Source organism: Arachis duranensis, chromosome 4, assembly GCF_000817695.3.
Source record: "Arachis duranensis cultivar V14167 chromosome 4, aradu.V14167.gnm2.J7QH, whole genome shotgun sequence".
NCBI classification, from domain to species: Eukaryota; Viridiplantae; Streptophyta; class Magnoliopsida; order Fabales; family Fabaceae; genus Arachis; species Arachis duranensis.
In genome coordinates this window covers 48856648-48864684 of record NC_029775.3, presented here as the reverse complement: position 1 = coordinate 48864684, position 8037 = coordinate 48856648, and positions in this window count along the sequence as shown.

Sequence of the window (8037 nt, the reverse complement as noted above, 5' to 3'; positions counted from 1 at the left end):
GCGTTAGTGACAGATGCAAAAGAATCACTGGATTCTATTCCGACCTGATTGAGAACCGACAGATGGATAGCCGTGCCGTGACATGGTGCGTTGAACATTTCCACTGAGAGGATGGGAGGTAGCCACTGACAATGGTGAAACCCTTGCATACAGCTTGCCATGGAAAGGAGTAAGAAGGATTGGATGAAGACAGTAGGAAAGCAGAGAGACAGAAGGGACCAAGCATCTTCATACGCTTATCTGAAATTCCTACCAATGAATTATATAAGTATCTCTATCTTTATCTTTATGTTTTATTCATCATCCATAATCATTTGAGTTTGCCTGACTAAGATTTACAAGGTGACCATAGCTTGCTTCATACCAACAATCTCTGTGGGATCGACCCTTACTCGCGTAATGTTTATTACTTGGACGACCCAGTACACTTGCTGGTTAGTTGTGCGAAGTTGTAGTGATCACAATTTCGTCCACCACGTTGCCATTAAGGTCATGGCTAAATCCACCATTCTCAAGCATAGATTAGTTGAACAGGTCAACCTTACACTTTAGCCTTCTTTGTTTACTTATCTTCACTTATTGAATTTCATTCCTTTTGAATAGTTCAACCTTACACTTTAGCCTTCTTTATTTACTTAGTTGATTGTAAAACCAGATGCAATAAAAGGGTTTACTTCTTAGAAAAATTCACGGAAATTTATTTGTACATGCTCTAGAGAAATGTCTGCCTAAAGAAATAATTAGTTGTCTATCAAATCTCTTGGACTCTTTTGGTGAGTTAAATCTGTGAACTTTTTAGCTTACAATATGAAATAGAGGTAGCAGCCACCAAATATTACATCACCATTCAAGATTTGCAAATGAAAATATTTGCAAAATGTTATTGTTGATTTATATCATTCAAGATTTGACAAATATTTTCATTGTATCCATTGATTCATTTGATTAAAATAGTTTAAACTAAATTTAATAATTTTAACAATAAGTGACGAAGGTGAAAACTGGAGTGTAGGGCAGTGCCAACTCTTTTGTCTAGGAAGAGTACTTCTTAAGAGGAACAGAATTCTTGTGCTGGATAGATGAAGCTACTTCCTCCATTGATTCCACCACCGGCGCCATTTTACAACGAGTTATCAGAGAAGAATTATCAGAATGCATAGTTATAATGGTGGCTCACAGAGTTCCAAACGTAATAGATAGTGACATGGTCATGGTCCTGTCTTATGGTAAGTTCTTATAATTATTTGCAAAGTTTCCTTAGATATAGTACTTCTTTAGTCATATCCATTTTCTTTTTTGTGTTCTTGTTCCTTTTATGTGATCTGGTCATTGTAAGGAAACTGATTGAATTTAATGAGCCTTCAAAACTTATAGAGAGAGACTCTTCATTCTATAAGTTGGTGTCAGAATATTGGTCCAACTGTAATAGGAATGTTATCCAAAAAGACTAGTACTGAAAAGAAACAATATATAATATAAACACATATAATTTGTTCAATAACATGGAACATGATCCAATGAGATATCCATTATGAAGATTGTCAGACATCCAAATATAGTTAAGTTGCATGAGGTATGTTGATAAACCCTAATTTTGTGGTTTATTTTGTACTTAATTTAGGTGATTTTATCAACTTATCTCATATTTATTCAATGAAATAGCATGATTTTTGTAATTCTCCCTAATTTGTGCTTAATAGTTAAAAACATGCTTTTTAGGTCTTAAAATAGCTAAATTTAATTTACTTTAATTCCATTCGATGCCTTGATATGTTTGTTGAGTGATTTCAGGTTCATAAGGCAAGTATTGGATGGAAGATGTGAAGAGAAAAGCATGCAAAGTAGAGAATTCATGAGGAAATGAGGATTTGCTGAATTGAAGGCCATGCGCACCCGTCATCCACGCGTACACGTGAGGAAGAAATTTGTCAGTGATGCGCACGCGTCGACCACGCGCCGACCACACGCACGTGTGACGCTGATCACGTGACCTCATTAAAGTGAATACACTAGGGGCTATTTCTGAGGTTTCCAAGCCCAAATCCAACTCATTTCTGAGACTATTTGATGCAAAATTCAAGATTTGACAAAGGGGGAGCAATTAGATTAGCTTAGGACCATGCTTTAGGTAGTTTCTAGAGAGAGAAGCTCTATCTTCTCTCTAGAATTAGGTTAGAATTAGGTTAATCTCTCTTAGATCTAGGTTTAATTTTTTGTTTTCAATTAGTTTCTCTTGCAATTTCTTGTTCTATTGTCTTGATTTTCCTATTTCTTCTTGTTAATTTCTCATTTTGGTCACTTTTATGTTCATGAACTCTTGTTAATTTTCATTCTCTTTAATGCTCGTTCAGCTCAAAACAATCCAATTAGCTCGCTGGGTGAAAAAACATTAGACAATTCCCATAGTAGTGGCGAGCGAAATGGGAGTAGCCTAAACCGTGAAAACGGGGTTGTGGGAGAGCTATACAAGCGTCGTGCTGCTAGGCAAAGCGGTGGAGTGCTGCACCCTAGATGGCGAAAGTTCAGTAGCCGAAAGCATCACTAGCTTACGCTCTGACCCGAGTAGCATGGGGCAGGTATTTCATGTTTTATGTTCTTTGGATATTTAATTGAGTTGTTATTCTTACTTTTCTTGCATTGGGTAGTAGTAGATTTTATTATTCTTGCTCTTTTACCATGCTTTCCTTTTGTGCATACCAAGTGTTTGACAAAATGCTTGGTTGGATGTTAGAGTAGCTTTTTGAGCATTCTTGGCTTGGAAAGAGAAATTAGGCAATCTAGAGTCATTAATACCCAACTCATGTTGGTGATCTAGAGTTGTTAGTTAATATTATTTCCATTGACTCTAATCTCTTGCTAATTCAATTAGTAAGTTGATTAGGACTTTTGGATTGAGATTAACTAGTCCTATTTGACTTTCTTCCTATGTTGAAGATAACATTGTACCTTCTTTTGATGTTGAAGATGACTTAATAGGATTAGCTCTTTATAATCATTATATGATAATTAATGACTAGGATAGAAAGCCTATATTCTCAATCCTTGCCATGAATGTCTCTCTTTAGTAATTGCTTTCTTTAGTTGTTTGATTTACATTTCTTGCCTTTTTAATTCCTTGTTTTATCAACCCAACCCCCTTTTGACATTATAACTAATAATTGAGCACTTGACTGTGATTCCTAGGGAGAACGATCCGAGACTAATACTCTCGGTTATCTTTATTGGGTTGGACTTGTGACAACCACAATTAAACTTTGATTTGAGGATCGATTGTTGGTTTGGGCTATGCTCACAATGAAATTATTTTGTTAAATTTCGAACCGGTATAAATCCTCATATCAAGTTTTTGGCGCCATTACCGAACAATTGCAAGCTCAAAATTGTCAACTCCAATGGCAGGTACAGAGATACTTCTGCTATAAAAGTCAGAGGTAGGCATGGCGAAGTCACCAAGGACCTTTCTTGGCTCCTCTTGAGGTTCGGCCAAGTCCTCTATCTTTTGTTCAAAATTTTCTGAAAAGTTTTTTCAGGAATGTTGTGCTTTAGCTTGTTGTAATCTTCTTCTTAAAGTCTTTTCAGGCTCAGGATCAGGTCTAAAGAGAGGTTCTTTATTCCTGTTCCTGGTCATAAACTAGAAAAGAGAATAGAAAAGAGAAGAAGAAAGCTTTTTGTGCTACTTGGACTAAAGAGCTTCCAGTTAGATGTGAAGAAAGAAGAAGAAGATAGAAAAGTTAAGATGGAAGATGAGAGAGGGAGAAGAATTCGAATAATAGAAGTGAAAAAGAGAAGAATTATAAATAGAAAAGATAAATAAGAATTAAAATATTTTTGTTTTTATTTTATTTATATATTGTTTTCAAAAATTAAGTTAAATAATTTAAAAAAATCGAAAATTAGTTAGTGATTTTAGAAAATAGAAGAGAGAGATGAGTAATTAATTAAGAAAAGATTGGAATTTAAAATAAGATAGAAGATAAGATAAGAAAAGATTTGAATTTGAAATTAAAAAGATAAGAAAAGATAAGATAGGAAGTTAAGATGATTTGAAAAAAGATTTAAGTTTTAAACTAAAAGATTAGAAAAGATAAGATAAGAAACAAAAAGATATGAAAAAGATAAGATTAGAATTGAATTTTGATTTTGAAAAAGATAAGATAAGATTTTTGAAAAATTTCATTTTGAAAAGATTTAATTTAAAAATTTGAAATTTGAATTCTTAATTTTGAAAATTGAAAAAGATAAGATAAAATTTTGAAAAAGATATGATTTTTAAAAAAGATATGATTTTTATTTTTGAAAAGATTTAATTTTTGAAAATTGAAGACTAAGATATTATAAGATAAAATTTTGAAATTGAAATCTAAATTTTTATTTTAAAATTTCGACAATTACTTGAAAGATAAGATAGAAAAGATATTTTTTTTGAATTTAATGATGAAAGAGAAAAACAAATAAAAGACACAAGACTTAAAATTTTTAGATCTAGTGCTTCTTATTTTCGAAAATTTTGGAGGAAAACATAAGGGAACACCAAACTTAAAAACTTTAAGATCAAACATAAGGAAAACTCAAGAATACTCTGAAGACTAACAAGAATACAAAGAACAAGACTCAAGAAATTTAAAGAACACATGAACACATAAAGGACACCAAACATAAAATTTTTAGAAAACTAAATATAAATTTTCAAAAATTAAAAGAAAAATAATAAGAAGACACCAAACTTAAAGATTTGACACAAGATTTTTTTAGTTAAGAAATTAACTAAATTAATTAATGATGACAAACATTATTTTATTAGGCAAATTAACCAATTAGTGTTGATTATTTCTGATTAAATGTTGCAGGCCAAAATTCTTCGTTGCAACAGCCGAGTAAGATAGATAAGAAAACCAAAGCTGGTGGGCTACAAAACAATAACATCCCAAAGGAATCAAAGCAATGAAATCAAATGGGCCAAAAAAATCAAACGGGCTAAAACAATCATAACCAACCTAAGCCCGAATTCATCCCTCAAGCCAATCCCTCTAATTTGTTTCTAGTAAATCAAGGTTCACTTTTTCTTCTTTGGTCAGAGTTCAGAGAAGTGAGAGAAAGCTTAGTTCCTAAGTCTTTTCATCAAATAAGAAAAGAAAGCGAAAGGTTAAGCAAAAGGTTGAGGTCTAATCACCAAATCAATCCATCTTAAGCTGAGGCAGAGGTCAAAGGTAACTTATTTCCTCTTGCATGCATATTGCGTTCTTCTCTTCTACCCCAACTCTCTGCCACTCCAAATTGGGATAAATGAAGAAAGCAATCTCTGTTAAGCTCTGCTGCAAATCTATGGTCAAATTTGTGTCTTGGGGTCCAAGTAGTATTTTAATGGTTTAGATCTGGGTTTACCATTGAAAATATATTCTTCCTTGCTGTCATGAGGCTTTCGGTCAAGAAAGAAGGTCAAAACCAAAGTTCCTAATTTGAGGATAAATGGAAGAAAGTGAAAAAGTGAGTTGGTGAAGCACACAGCTCGAGGGTTGACCTAGGAGAGAGCAACTCAGCAACATGCTAGGAGATACAAAAGAAGATTTTTTATCATTCAGAAGCCAAGGAGAGATAACCAGTGTTTTTAGGTTTATGTTCTGAGGAGAGTTCTCTGAAGAAGTTCATCAACTTGGACAGTGCTTCCTAGTCAAAGGAGTATTCCGCCAGAATGAGGAACTAAATCAGAGGCAAGCAAATCTGGTTCATCATATAGCAAAGAGCCTGTTGAAGTATTAATCTCCTTCATGTTTTACAGAATGTAATTTTCTTTTTAATGTTTATCTTTTTGTAATTTCTTGAGGTAAAAGGCAGAATGAGAGAGCTCAGGTAAAAGCCTAAGAGTGGAAAGAGGCAGAGTGATACACTTGAGTGAAAAGCCTAGAGTGATTTCAGATTTCTTTAGGTTGATTCTGTGTCTTGTATCTTGTACCAGTGAGGTATCCCTTTCTTAATTGGGTTAGCACTAAGAGTGAAGAGTTAGGTATTAGCATAACCAAGTCAAGTTAGGTTAGAACTTGAGTGTGAAAGGATTATGTCAATCCTGTGGGATTGGTGTATGTAATACTTTAACTATAGTGGAAACTTCACTACTATTGTGGTAGAGATTGGATGTAGGTTACATTGCACAAGGCAACTGAACCAGAATACATGATGGTGTCAGCTTCTCTCTTCCCTGCTCTGTTCTATTTTCTGAAATTCATGAGACAAAATAAAATTTTCTCATAAATTTTCCACTGCTAAGTTCAAACAGATTCAGATTGAAAATTTGTTTTAAGGGGTAATATATTAAAGTTAGAAGAAGGCCATAGATTCAACCCCTCCTTCTCTAAGCCTTCCATAACCTTCAATTGGTATCTAGAGCCAAGGTCTCAAGAATCAAGCTTTACCGCTTGGAGCAAAGGTCCAATGGCAAACAACTTGGGCACAACCATAGTTGCCTATACTTTAACTGAAGGGCAGTCAAACAACAGGCCACCCTTCTTCAATAGGAAGAACTATTCTTACTGGAAAGAGAGGATGAGGATCTTCATTCAATCCATTAACTATAACATATGGAAGATTGTTATAAGCGGTCTCAAGATTCCAACAAAAACAAGTGCTGATGGAGTGGTGACTCCAAAAGAAGAAGCTGAATGGAATGATGACGACAAGAAGAAAATGGAGCTAAATGCTAAAACCATCAACCTTCTTCACTGTGCTATCAGCTTTGAAGAGTACCGAAAGGTGTCTAGATGCAAGACAGCCAAAGAAATCTAGGAGAAACTCTAGGTTACACATGAAGGCACTAAACAAGACAAAGAAACGAGGATTGATATGCTGCGAAAAAAATACTAGATGTTTAACATGAAGGATGGAGAAAGCATTGATGAAGTGTTTGAGAGATTTTCAATTATAATCAACAACCTTGATGCTATGGGTACAACCTACTCATAACAAACCCTAGTGAGAAAACTCCTTAGAAGCCTCACAAAGGAATGGAAAACTACTGCCACTGTCCTATCCGAGAACAATAACCTAAGCCATATAACCTATGATGATTTGAGAGGAAAACTCCTTGCCTATGAAGTCACACACACAAACCCGGACTCAAAGAAAAAGGGAATAGCTCTCAAGTCAAAAATAGAATCAAAAGAGAGTGAGTCTAGTGATGGTATTTCAGATGATGAACTTATGTTTTTTGTTAGGAGACTTAGAAGGATAATGAAGAACAAAGGCAAATACAAGGGTTCAAGCTCAAAGGATTATAAGAAGGACTTAAGCAAGGTGACTTGTCATCATTGCAAGGAGGCTGGACATTTTAAGTTCAACTGTCCAATGCTCAAGAAGTAGGACAAAGGAAAGAAACAAAAGAAGAGAGTGCTCATGGCATCTTGGGAGGATCTTGAGAATGACTCGAATGAGGAAGAAGATTCTGAAGGTGAAGATAAAATATGCTTTATGGCTGGTAATGATCATCTTGATGAGGAAAATTACTATGACTTATCTATAGATGATTTACATGCCATAATAGATGATCTTACACTAAATTCCTCAAAACTGTTGGAAAAATACACTAAATGCAAATCTGAAAAAGAAATGTTGAAAGCTGAAAATGATTTTTTGAGAGAAAAAGTGAAGGAAACTGAATGTGCTTTGGAAATTATTGAAGAAAATAGATTTCTAAAATCTGAGCTTGAAAAACTAAAAGGAAAGCACATTCTGGATCCTTCTCAAGAGCTTATTGCTGAAAATGAAAGACTAAATGAAATGATTAAAAAGCTGAATGGTGATTTAGCAAAATTTGCTCAAAGTTCTAGTAACTTGGACAAATTACTTGCAAGTCAAAGACCATTGTTTGAAAAATCTGGTTTAGGTTATGTAACTAAGGAAAGTGCAGTTCTTAGTGATTCCTTTATGAAATTTGTGGCTTCTTAATCAAAAACTAAATCCACATCCAACAAATCTAGTATTGGATATGTTCCGACACATGAGGAAAAATTTGATGAAGTTTACACCAGTGAAATTGAGCCATCACCA